Source organism: Alexandromys fortis, unplaced genomic scaffold (genome assembly GCF_014885135.2).
Source record: "Alexandromys fortis isolate MF-2015 unplaced genomic scaffold, M_Fortis_MF-2015_v1.1 scaffold_0, whole genome shotgun sequence".
Taxonomy (NCBI): domain Eukaryota; kingdom Metazoa; phylum Chordata; class Mammalia; order Rodentia; family Cricetidae; genus Alexandromys; species Alexandromys fortis.
The window spans coordinates 44,735,903-44,749,610 of NW_026067949.1; the positions used below are offsets into that span (position 1 = coordinate 44,735,903).

The 13,708-nt window shown below is 45.3% G+C and overlaps 1 pseudogene; it reads right to left on the reverse strand.

Annotated features, from left to right (window-relative positions):
* The window catches only part of LOC126506399 (retinol dehydrogenase 16-like), a 40,804-nt pseudogene that overhangs the window by 9,361 nt on the left and 17,735 nt on the right, over positions 1–13,708 (reverse strand).

A 13,708-nucleotide genomic window follows, 5' to 3' on the forward strand; every position in this document is an offset into this window, starting at 1 on the left:
ACGTCCACCTCTAGCTAAGAAAGAGGGCACCAGGGGATGGAAGAAGGGATGCTCTAGAGCCTTCTGCAATGGCAAGATAACGTCCAGGCCTTGGGGAAAGCTTGGGTGCTGCTGAGCACTCTTGGGCTTTCCCAGTCACCACCAGCTTGCAGCTCTTCATGTGTAGGTGACACGGTGCTGTTGGAAGAGGAGAGACGGGAGTGCTGTGGTTTTATCCCTTCACACTCCAACCCCCTAACCCTGCCGGCGTGAAATTCTTTCTATGATAAAGATCAAGTCTTCTGCCTCACAATTTGGGCCAAGCTCCTTGATTCCGAGCCCCCTTCCCATCTACCAGATTATCCATTTAATGGGTCAAACACAATGCCACAGAGTTCAACGGTTTCTGAGGAAATTCCTGATTGTGGAATTCACTGAGACCCTCACTGTACCCGCATGTGTGTGTTTCTCAGAGAGAGAATCAGTTACTAATAAGAAACTGTCAGCAATTTCAGAATGAAGGTGTACATTGTGGAATATCTGTTTACACTGTAAAGATGTGCCTGCCTAAGGGCGCCTTCTGATTGGTTTAATAAGCTAAATGGCCAATAGCTAGGCAGGACTTCCAGGCAGAGAGAGAGAGAGAGAGAGAGAGAGAGAGAGAGAGAGAGAGAGAGAGAGAGAGAAACTGGGAGGGAATCTAGACCTGCAATTTCACCAGCAGACTTGGAGCAAGTACGATGTGCTGTGCTAAGAAGAAGTAATGAGCCATGTGGCAGAGTAGATTAAAAACATAGGTAAGAGCTAGTTGGAAACAAGCCTAAGCTAAGGCCAAGCTTTTGTAATTAATAAGTCTCCAAGTTGGGCTGGAGAGATGGCTCAGATGTTAAGAGCACTGGCTGCTTTTCCAATGGTCCTGAGCTCAGTTCCCAGCAATGACATGGTGGCTCACAACCATCTGTAATAAGATCTGGTTCCCTCTTCTCGACTGCAGGCATCCATGCAGGCAGAACACTGCATACATAATAAATAAATAAATCTTTAAAAATAAGTCTCCAGGTAATTATTTGCAGGCTGGCAGTCCAACAAGAAGCTTGCTACAAATGTAGGCACCCAAGGGCAGGAGACTGGAGGAAGAGAACAGGAGAGCCTGGATTCTTTCGCCCACTTGGACCTCTTTACTTTCCATGTTTGGTGGAACAGGAATGTGGGGGAACCTTTTTAATTTAATTTTAGTTTTTGTGGCTGTCCTGAAATTCACTATGCAGACCAGACTGGCCTTGAATTCACAGAGATCCACTTACCTCTGCCTCCCGAGTGCCAGGATTAAAGGCTTGTAACAACAGGTCCAATTGAGAAGCATTTCCGAGCAGGCATTTTAGGACCCATGGTTCTGCCTAAGTCATGAAGTAGAACTGATGACGCTGATTGTGTCCCCCTGTTCCCCTGTGCATGCCATACACAACATCGATAAAGCTAATTTCCCTTAGAGTTTAGTGAATCTATGTCTCACAGAATGATTGCAATTAATCTCTCTAATTTCTCTCATTTATTCACTTTTTTTCTTACAAGTCAGCAGTGTATATTTGGTATGATTTTCTCTCCTTCCCTTCCTCCCTCCCTTCCTCCTTCCTTTCACCACAGCTTCTCTTTGTGAAACTCAAGGCTTGTAGGGACATAGAAGAAGAAGAAGAAACTCACACCTGCTGCCCGCCCCGTCCCCCCCCCCCCCATCATTAGGAAAGACATCACTTCTGCCTCTGGTGCCCTGAATAGAGTTTATCAAATGGCTCCAGCTTAGCTTTAAGGGAGGCTCCAGGAGTCTTCATTTGTGCCCTGGAAGGAGAGAATAAACCATATGAAAATCCCTAGGGAAAACTTACCACTTTTCAATGTCCCTTCCTGCCCAGCACCCACGTGCCCAACAGTCCCACGCTTCCAGCTCATTCATTGTGGGTATCTACCTCAGTTAGGAAGACTGTTCCAGCAGGGAGCTCTCTGGTGCAGGTTAGGGACCAAGACAGGGTTGGGTAGCGGGAATGGTGTATGGGATGGAGCTAGGGAAGATTCTGCCGAGAGAGAAGCCAGAAAAAATCAACTGTCCTTTCCCAAAACCTATTTGCCATCTGGCTGTGCCAGGACGTGACAGATGGCACAGAAGAGTTCTCCATCTGGCCCTGCCTCTGCCTAACAAGGGCAACGGTGCAGTCCTCCTCAACGAATGCTATTTTCCTCACCTTTTCGGAGGTATGACTACCGCACTATCTACACTGAAGGTCTATCATGTGATGATGTAACACATTTGTATGTTGGGAGATGATTGCCACAACAAATTAGCATGTCCCATTGTAGTGTGTGTGTCTAAAACACTTAAGATCTGTTTTCTTAGCAAATTTACATATGTACTACTATCAATCATAGTCACCATATATGCATAGGCATATATCTAATGCATATGTCTAATATGTAATACTGTGATTGGGGACCCATCATTCACTCACCCCACACGAATGAAACTCTAGCTGCCCAACACCCTGCTTCCCCATCCCCTGATGTTTGTAGCCACCTACAAAGGTTTTTCTCTAAGGAGCTTCTCTGAAATCAATTTTTCCGATTTCAGATGTGACATCACATGGTATTTTTATTTTTGTGACCCATAAACAGAATGTCCTCCAGGACTGTCCAGGTTGTTGTGAAGGGCAGATTTTCCTCGTTGTTTATTTTGGGCTGTCCTGCGACTTGTTATGTAGCCCAGGCTAGCCCTGAATACATAACCCTCCGGAACTGCAACCTTCCCAAATCTAGAATTTCAGGGGTGAGGCATCATGCCAGACTTTCTCCCTTTTAAAGGATATAAAGAAAAGATTTTTTTTTAACTGAAGTAAAAAAAATTTACCATGTGTCTATATATGTATGTGACATTTTCTTGTATTTGTCAATGGATATTTAGGTTGTGTCGATTCATAGCTATTGTGAGCAATGATGAAGTCAATTAGTGAGTGTCGATACTCTTCAAGATAGTGATGTCAGGGCAGGTGAGATGGCGCGGTGGGATCAGGGCACCTGTCACCAAGAAGGCAACCTGACTTCCACCCCCGGGGACCTGCAACTCCCAAAAGCTGTCCTCTGACTACCACATACACACCATGGCATGCGGGTGCGCACACATATACAAAAAGTAAAGTGAAATTATTATTTTTTTGTGTGTTTGTTTATTTGTTTTTGAGACAGGGTTTACATTTGTAGCCCAGGCTAGCCCCACATTCACTTTGTAGCTATGGCTGGCCTTGAACTCTTATTTATTTATTTATTTAAGATTTCTGTCTCTTCCCCACCGCCGCCTCCCATTTCCCTCCCCCTCCCCCGATCAAGTCCCCCTCCCTGGTCAGCCCAAAGAGCAATCAGGGTTTCCTGCCTTGTGGTGAAATTATTTTTTTAAGATGGCGATTTTATTACCTTTGAATATCCACCCCAAAGTGGGATTGAAGGGCCGCACAGTAAGTCTAATTTTATTATGTTTTCTGAGGCGTCGCCACATTTCCCACAATGGCTGCAAGGTCATTCCCATCAGTGGTGTGCTTTCAGCATCCTAATCAACCAGCTAGCCTTTGATTCTCGGTTGCTTTTCCTTCCTTTCCTTTTTCTCTGAGGGAGGGAGTCCTGGGATTGAACCTAGGCGCACACGCGTAGGTCGATACTCTACCTCTCTACTCTAGCACCACCCTGAGCGGAGCGTCTTCCTAAGGAGGGAGGTCTGAGTTCTATGCAGTCATCAAGAGAACAGGACGGTTTTGGAAACAGTGAGATTTATCCTCCGAGATCTGTGGACTTTCTGTTTAGCTGTTTCCAAAACATCTGAGGCAGCTTTAGGACTCCCTGCCCCAGCCCAGCTCTGTCTCCCCCCAGGTCTCCCCCCCCACACATCACTGGTGCACTTATTGACATTCAGGGCACACTCTCACGTGCAAAGTCGGTTTGAATCGGTTTCCAAAGTTTCACCCCCTCTCCCCATGTGAAACCTTCCTCAGCTCTGGTGGAGCCCAGTGATGATTCATGAGCTACATGTCTGCCATAACTTGTGGTCATACAAGCATTTACTAGTTAACCATTTAATCTAGATGTAGTTTATGAGCAAAGTTTTAATTAGGCAATTAATTCTATTAGAGGTTTGGGGCTTATATTCCCTATGCAAAAATATTTTTTGTGCTTTCTTATTCTTGTGATTTAATGCCTCCTGATACAGTTTAATACCACAGTATTTTGGGCAACCGTCTCTACTGCCCCAAAATAATAGAATTTCTTGTTCATAATTCAGCCCTTACCCTCACGCTGTGTGAACATGTTTGGTGACCACAAACGGGGGAACCATATTGACCAGTCAGCTTCTCTGGAACTAGAAGAATATTAGATTCCAAGACCCTAGAAACATTCTCTGGGCGCTTATCTCAGGCAGATGCTTTAGATAGTTTCCACACACAGTATTTAATATAAGAAGAAAGTTATGGGAAAAAATAGGGCCAGCAGGTCTGATCATCTGGTAAAGGTCTTGCCTCCAGGACTACCGACCTGAATTTGATCCCAAAGAACGAAAATAGAGAAAGGGTTTTAGCAAGTTGGCCTCTGACTGCCAAACATGTATCATAGCATACAGATGCCCACACATATATACAACATAAATGCATGAATGTTTTGGTTTCTCCAGACAGGGTTTCTCTGTGTAACAGCTCTGGCTGTCTTAAGACTCACTCTATAGACCAGGTTGGCCTCGAACTCAGAGATCCACCTGCCTCTGCCTCCCAAGTGCTGGGATTAAAGGCGTGCACCACTGCTTGACTAGATGAATCTTTTTCTAAAAGAGAAAGTTATGGAACTGGAGGATGCTGCATAGTTGCCTAGCACAAGTTAGGCCTTGAGTTCAATCTCTAGCAATTACTATTTATTGTTCCTATTGTTATATAGTGTTGTTATATTATTATAGATTATATAAATTATTAAATATATTAGTATTTATTGTTATTATCACAATTATTTATTGTAAATAAAATAATTCGGGAAGTCTCTGCAAACACCACAGGCAGCAGCATCAGTCTGTTAGAGTCGAGAAGGCTGTTCTGTTCAACACATCTCAGTAGCTGGTGATTAGTTCAAAAAGAATCTGACCCTGAGTAGTTTCTTTTAGGTATATTGAAGCTCAGAGCAATTTGGTGAAAAAAATTTCATGGCGATATTAACTCGATCCTGTGTCTAAGACAATGCTTAGGAAGGACATGGCTACATCAAAATCTTTGTAAAGTACAAGTAACCTCTTGCATAAAGGTGAGCTGTATAGATTAGCTGAGACAAACAAGCTCAAGAGAGACTTGGAGGGGTGGCTCCAGTGTGGTCTGGGCTGCACAGATAGCACACAGGTCAGCAAGTGATTGACTACATCCGTTCCCAGACTTAGGGTGGGGGGGGACAGGTTATACAAAACAACCTGTGTGTTTAACATTGCTTGTTCCCCTGATGCTTATCTGTGAACACAAGAACCTCTGTGCCTCCTACAAAATAATAAAAAGAAAACTATGAAAGGTCTCTAAATCTGAAGTAAAATGTGTGTCATCCACTGATTAATCTTCCAACACCACAGGCTCTGGGGTCTGGTGGCTTCCCTGTCACCCAGAACTAGAGAGAGGGCTTACACCTCAGGATTCTCAAACTGCTGCTCCAACCACAAGACCACGCTTCCTTCCTGTCGCAGCTGCGATGCAGAGAGACTATAAAGTGTACGCAGCCACTGCGGTTGTGAGGAAGAAGAGAGAGGAAAGGACGGCACTACTGCTCAAAGGTACAAAATAAAATCTAAATTTAGATTGCTCTTGGAAGAAATTTCTCTGCAAATTTAATGGGTATCTCTTAATCCATAATCTGAAAGGATGAAGCAACTTATTAAAAACCAATCACCCCCTGGTAAAGGTGCTTGCCACACAGCTCCCAACAGCCTGAGTTGATCCCTAGAACCTCTGTGGATGTGAGAGGATAGCAATGACTCCCCAAGTTATCCTCTGACCCCCACATTTCTGCCACTGGGTGTGCCTCCCATTCATACATGCGGAAGTAAATGAATCAAAATTTCAAAGATGCCGTTGACCAAGCACTTTGGTAAGTACCAGGAATACATAGAATATACCAAATATTTTTTTTTTAATCACCTGTAAGAATGGCCAAGATCAAAACCACTGATGACAACTTATGCTGGAGAGGATGTGGGATAAAGGGAACACTTCTGCATTGCTGGTGGGAATGTAAGCTGGTACAGCCCCTTTGAATGTCAGTGTGGCAATTTCTCAGAAAATTAGGAAACAATCTTCTTCAATACCCAGTAATACCACTTTTGCGTATATATCCAAACAATACTAAATCGTGTCACAAGGACATGTGCTTAACTGTGTTCATAGCAGCTTTGTTTGCCATAGCCAGAACCTGGAAACAATCTAAATGCCCTTCGACTGAATAATGAATAAGAAAAATGTGGTACATTTACACAATGGAGTACTACACAGCAGAAAAAAATAACGACAGCTTGAATTTTGCAGGAAAATGGATGGAGCTAGAAAATATCATTTTGAGTGAGGTAAACCAGACACAAAAAGACAATTATCACATGTACTCACTCATAGGTGGGTTTTAAACATAAAGCAAAGAAAACCATAATCTCAGAGAATTTAGACAACAATGCGGACCCTAAGAGAGACTGACATAGATCTAATCTACATGGAAAGTAGAAAAAGACAAGATCTCCTCAGTAAATTTGGAGCATGGGAACCTTGTGGGAGGGTTGAAGAAGAAGGGAGAGGCAGGGAGGGGAGCAGAGAAAGATGTAGAGCTCAATAAAAATCAATTTTAAAAAATCACCACTGGGGTTAGATAAAAGCCCGTACTCCTCAGGAACGTGTGAAACTGGTTCCCCTCTACTGAAGAGAGTCATTCCCCTTATCACAGGCAGAGGGACAAATGGCTACCTGTGGTGTCTTTTGGCCCATGCTGGCCTCCAGACTCCTTCAGTATCACACGTACCTGTTCCACATTTCAAGTCCATGAGAGCTAGCGTCCTAGCCTTCTCACCTGCTCCATCCTAAATTCCCTCCAGCTCAGGGCTTCACGCCCCCAGCTACTCTTTGTAACGCTGCTATTTTAGATTCTTTCTCTCTTTCTATCTCTTTCTCCCCCTCCCTCCTTCTCCTCCCTCTCTGTCCACTCTATTCCGTAATAAATCCTCCCTCTGAACTATCTATCCCATGGCTCTGTCACATCATCAGTTCTTACACTGACCAGGACTACGGCTGGGCCAGAGGAGAGAGAGAAGCGTATGTAGGTATCTGTGTCCATCAGCATTTGCTCAGAGACCAAGACCACCCTCAGAGAATTCACAGGAAACAGTTTGCAAGGCCTGAAGTTGATATCTGCGTAACAAAAAGACCGAGGGGGGAAACACCAGGTTATTACAGAAGCATCAATTGCAGGAAGCAGCTGCCACTTTGAGGATAGAACAAGGAGAAGAGATTACAATAATTAAAGCTCAGAGACCTCAGCCAAGTCCTGGTGGAGCTGAAATTCAGTCATCAGCAGATACAGCGGGTGCTGTGTCGGCCTGGAGACGCGGTCTCTAAAAGGGAGCAAAATGAAGATGGTTCTGAAAATATAGGAAAAACTGCACACTGGATTAAGCTGCGGTATGGGAAGGGAAAAGCGGTGTTGTGGTGTGGAGATACGTAAGGTGCACATGTTCCTATCAACACACTCCTACCCATGCTCCTGCAGACAACCCTAGTGAAACTGATTGGGGAAAGGCATGAAAGTAGATGGGGTTAGCTGGGAAGAAGAAAAGGATCGGGCGGGGGACAAGAAAGGTAGTGGGTGAGTGTGGTCAAAATGCATTATATCATGATGAAAATGTCATGATGGAAATGATTGTGTGTAATGAATGTGTCAATGAAATAGGTTTGTTTGGTTTGTTTGTTTTTTGAGACAGGGTTTCTCCGTAGCTTTGGAGCCTGTCCTGGAACTCGCTCTGTAGACCAGGCTGGCCTCGAACTCAGAGGTCCACCTGCCTCTGCCTCCCTAAAACTGGGATTAAAGACGTGCAGCACCACCGCCCAGCACAATGAAAGGTTTTTAAAAAGAAACAATGCTGGAGTAATGCTCAAACACACACACACACAAAGGCAGAAATGAAACCTGTTTCGAGTCCTTCCCTCTTGCAGTCTTCTACCCCATGGGCAGTGCTGGCAAGGCAGGTGCCTGTTCAGAATGGCATACGAAAGTATCGTGACATTTGTGAAGCTGAGGGATAATAGATCAGTAAACGACCGTCTACACTCATCCAATCTCACCGCCAACCAAAAGAACACCATTACCATCCAGCATTAGAATGAATGTTAATAACAGAATTACCATAACTCTATTGTCCAAGCTGGGCAGGTGTAGGCCCATATTTCTATGTGGTGTGGCAGTCAGGATCTGAAGCCATAGGCCCCACCTGAGGTGGTCACGTAGCCCTGCAGACAGGCCAGCACTGCCCTAACAAAGGATCAGGATGTTGTTGCTCCTTTCTTTGTAATTTGGAGGATGCCTTATAGAGATGCTGATTCAAGCCTACGTGACAGCTAGTAGACACAGCAGACAGGTAGATGCAGACGTGACTAAAAGCCATTCACCTGGTTACCTAAGAGACAGAATGCTAATGTATTTCCCCTAAGTTAAGTTTTGGGATAAAGACTGTTTGGAGAATAAACGAGAGGAATTCTTCAGGATGTGAACTCAGGACTTCATGAGGGACCGCTGAGAATCTCCCTCCCGATAAAGCCATGTGAGTTGTGTCTTTATTCCCGTGCCTCCACGCCGGTCCAGAGAGAGACAGTTTATGTTGGGGTCTGGTAGAGAAATAATTGAAGGTCCAGGCTAGCACCAGACCCCGACAGGCATGGTGGTGAACGTCTTTAAGCACAGCACGAGGCATGCTGAGGCAGGTGGATCTCCATGAGATCAAGGCCAGCCTAGTTTACGTAGTGCGTTGTAGGCCAGATAGGACTACATAGTGAGGTTCTATTTTTTTTGTTTTATTTATTTTTTTATTTCAGTATGCTTGGCATGAATGAAGACATTTGTATCTTCTTCCAAACTGAGGAAACACAAAGTGCTAATAAGAAGCAATGTGTGAAGCCAGGTGGTGGTGGCGCACGCCTTTAATCCCAGCACTTGGGAGGCAGAGGCAGGCGGATCTCTGTGAGTTTGAGGCCAGGCTGGTCTACAAGAGAGCTAGTTTCCAGGACAGGCTCCAAAGCTACAGGGACACCCTGTCTTGAAACAAACAAACAGAATGATATGAAGGGATGTCTGGGAAGTGGTCCCCCCAACGCTCTCTGCATCGTGTCAGCCCCTCAGGTTCAGCCACAACCTCACCTCAGTTATCCTTCCGCTGGAAACTGGATTGTAAAACGAACACTCCAAAGAACTTCCATGGAATGACGAGGAGAGAGAAGAACATAGTCTGAGTACCTGTCTCTGTATAATCAACAAGACACCGTACACTAAGAACAGACAGAACGACAGCAGTCCTTTGTTTTTCTGATCACAAGAGTATTGTTGAATATTTGTGATTTCTGCTTCATTTGGCCCCAGGTAGGACTGCATGGGGAAGCTTTGCCTGGCAGTGTGATCAAGCCTTTGTACGGGAATATATGCGTATCTGCTTGTGTTGATTTTGTTTTTCACTGCTGTAGTTTCCCACTGAATTGCACTAATGTATACTGAACTAAAAAGACCCTTATAGAGTTCCCTGGCTTCAGACACAATGTTCTCTGCCACTACTGTGTTGCTGCAATTCACTTTGCCCTCAGTCATCTGGAGCAATCATCCCAGCCCATAATATAAAGAGCCAAAATAAAGATTATGTCATCTCAACCTCTAATTCGGTTGAGCCATTGTTGTGGCAAAAGCATCCTGCCCTCGTTCCCACGCCAGATGGCAAAGCCACTGAGCCTGGCCATAGGTATCCTAAGGGGATTCATTCCCACCTCTACGCCAACTCTGCCACCGTGTTTTGGTTACAGAGGAGAGGACCATCCACTGGTTGCTGATTCAAAGATCTTGTGTTAGAACTCCATCCCTCAACTGGAATTGCAAGTGAATTCCGAAGGTGATTCCACTAGTGCGTTAAGCCAGCTGCTCGAAGGAAAATGTGCCAAGACAAACTCCATAGAAATGAGCCCATTGCTGCATTTCCTGGCTGTGAAGTGGGATATTTCATCAGGGGTAATCACAGATAGACGGGCATGATGGTGAGTAAGGCATTCTGAAAGCCCACAAATGGTGACACTTTGCAAAGATGTCACAAGGAAGGTGAGCAAATTTCTATCAGTCCTTAACTGAAGTGTGGACAAGTGCCTCCTCGATCACGGGAGGCTACACTGTAACCAGTGGCTGTAACCGTGTCCTGGGACATGTTGCTAGTGTTGAGGCTGCTGTTGCCCCCCCCCCCCTTAGACACACATAAGCCCACAATCTCTACTGTCACCATTTTATATGCAGGACCACAGGCAAACCCTGGAGAAAGAAACATCTTGAAAATGAACAGCATGCCATGTTTTTCTACCTGATTATGGACTCCCTTGTCTGCCGTGTATGTTCTTTGGAAGTGTTCACATGGATGACAAATGCTGTGTGCCCGTTTGGAGAGCTTCATCTTCACACTGCTCCCCCAGGCCTTTTATTAACCTGTGTTCTGAAAATTGTGTCCCCACTAAGTTCTTCCACACTCCTCCAAACTGTTGACAACTGACCACAAAATAGAGAAAGCCCACACTTATGGATGTCACCCAACAAAGGCAAAATGACCAACCCAATGCACCATATAAAGCGTCCCAAGACACCATGTGCAATTCTTGGCAGTTGCTCACTCGGTTGCAGCAGCACACTCGGCAGAATACCACCTGCTCTGTTACTGCTCTGTTGCTGTGGTAAAATGCCATGACCAGGAAGAAAGAGTTTATTTCGGTGCCAGGTAGATAAGAGTCCAAGTGGCAGTCATGGTGGCAGGAGCAGGAAGCAAGAGAACAAACTGGAAGCAGGTGAGGCTCTAAGATCTCAAGGCCCACCCCCAGTGATATCCTGTCCTAGTCAGTGTTCTACTGCTGTGAAGAAACACTATGACCACGGCAACTCTTATAAAAGAAAGCATTTAAATCTCCTCTGCCAAAGCTGATAATCCAAAACAGCTTTTTGAGTCTCAGGCAGACTTCTTGGACAAGGGCAAAAAGCAGCCTCATCCTTTGCCAAAATATCCCAAGAATGGTCTCTAGGCCACATACTAGTATTCTTCTTCCTTGAAACCTCTTGAGCCAATCCCCCACTCTCACGAGCCATTTCCCTCCTAAAAATCATTACAGGAACCATCACCCTGGGGAGTCTGCAGAGAACCCCACACCCATAATTATGTTCTATTGAGAGAACCTGCCCCACACCCAATTAACTTATCTGTTAGCGGAACGCGCCTCACATTCCAGCTATCCAGGGAACCAGGTGTGGCAACTTGTGACTTCTTGGCCTACCTGTCCGAATGTAACCTCTTGGCCTACATGACGAACCTGGCCTACGTGACCGGGACCACGCGGCGAGATCCCGTGCCCTGCCCACCAAGTCCTCATCCAGGGCTATATAAGCAGCAACTGTGATCCTAATAAAGGGGAGGCTTTGACAAATCTGCTTAGCCTCATTCTTCTGTCCTAGATCATTCCCTTCCAGGTAGCGCCCCTCCGAGACCCTGGAATAACTGATTGCAGGGTGGGTTACAAACCCATAGATTGAGTAACCCACCCAACGCAATTGACACCCCACAGTTAAAATAACCCTCAGCATCTCTGCCTCCCATGTTCCTGGGATGGTCTCTTAAGTCCCGCTAAAAGTGTCCAATCACATTTCTAGCCTAAAGTTCCAAAGTGTTTCGTCACAGCAATATGCCAGTCTCTAGTGCCAACTTCCAGCTTAGTCGATGTTCTATGGCTGTAAAGAAACACGGGGACCAAGCAACTTTTATAAAGGAAAACATTTAATTGAGGTTGGCTTATAGTTCGGAGGTTTAGTCCGTTATCATCACGGCATGAAGCATGGCAGCATGCAGGCAGACATGATGCTGGCAAGATTGGATCAGCAATCAGCAAGAAAAAAGGACACTGGGCCTGACTTCAGCAATTAAAAGCCCAAATCCCACTCTCAGTGACATACTTCCTTCAACAAGGCCACACCTGCTCCAACAATACCACACTTCCTAGAGCTACTCCTGGTGGCTAAGAATTCAAATATATGAGCCTATGGAGCCCGTTTATTCAAACCACCACACATACTTCCTCCAGGCGATCTATACCTCCTAACCTCCCTCCTTCCCAAACAGCATCCCCAACTGGAGACCCAGTGCTCAAACACCAGAGCCTATGGAAGACATTTTTCATTTAAACTACTACACTACCTATAAATCAGGACCTTCTTACACATCTTCCCCAACTGGCAATTCAGAAGAAATTCCTGGCCATGACGTAGCTCAGGGAGAAGAATGCTCATAGTATGCATGAAGCCTGGGGTTTGGTCTCTAGCACCACAAAACCCAGGCATCAGGACACTTGTCTGTAATCCCTGAACTCAGGGGTGGAAATGGAAGGCTCAAAAGTTCAAGACTGACTTGGGCCTATACCCAAAGGATGCTCAATCATACCACAAGGACTCTTGATCAACTGTGTTTACAGCAGTGTTATACACAATAGCCAGAACCTGGAAACATAATGGACTATTACTCAGCTGTGAAAACCAACTATATCAGGAAATTTGGAGGCAAATGGATGGAACTAGAAAGAACCATCCTGAGTGGGGTAACCCAGACCCGGAAAGACAAACATTGTATGTACTCACTCATAAGTGGATATTAGCTGTGAAATAAAGGATGACCATGCTACAAGGAAACCCACCGAGACAACTAACCTGGGCTCATAGGGGTTCACAGACACTGGACTGACAGCTCAGAAGCCTGCACGGGGCCAACCTTGACCCTCTATATATGTGTGACAGTTGTATAGCTTGATCTAATTGTGGGACTCCTAGCGATGGCAGCAGTCCCTAACACTTTGGCTGGCTCATGGAACCTATTCCCCATACTGAGTTGCTTTATCAAGCCTTAATACGAGGGGAGGAACTTAGTCCTACCTCAGCTTGATATGCCATGCTTTGTTGACATACACAGGAGGCCTGCCCTTTTCTGAACAGAAACAGAGGAGAAGTGGATGGCATTGGGGGGGGGGGGTTGGAAGGAGGTAGGGAGTAGGGTATAGGAGGAGAAGAGGGAGGGGAACGTGCAGTTGGAAAGAAAAATAAATAAATACTTTAATTAATAAAAAAGTTCAAGATTGCATCAGTGTGATGACTCAGTGGGTAAAGGTACTTGTTGCCTAATGAGGTGAGCCTGACGACCTGGGTTCAATCCCTGGGACTTGCATAAAAGTGCAATGAGAGAACCCACTCCTGGAGTCGTCTCCTGTGGCCTGTGCACACACGTACACAATAGTAACAAGTAAAAAAAAAAAGTCCAAGGTCATCCTCAGATACACTGCCAGAATCTGTCTTCAAAATAAAGAAAAATTTAAAACAAACCAGAACTTCCCTCAGAGGTCATAGGCCCAGATAGACAAAGAGCCAGGCTGACATT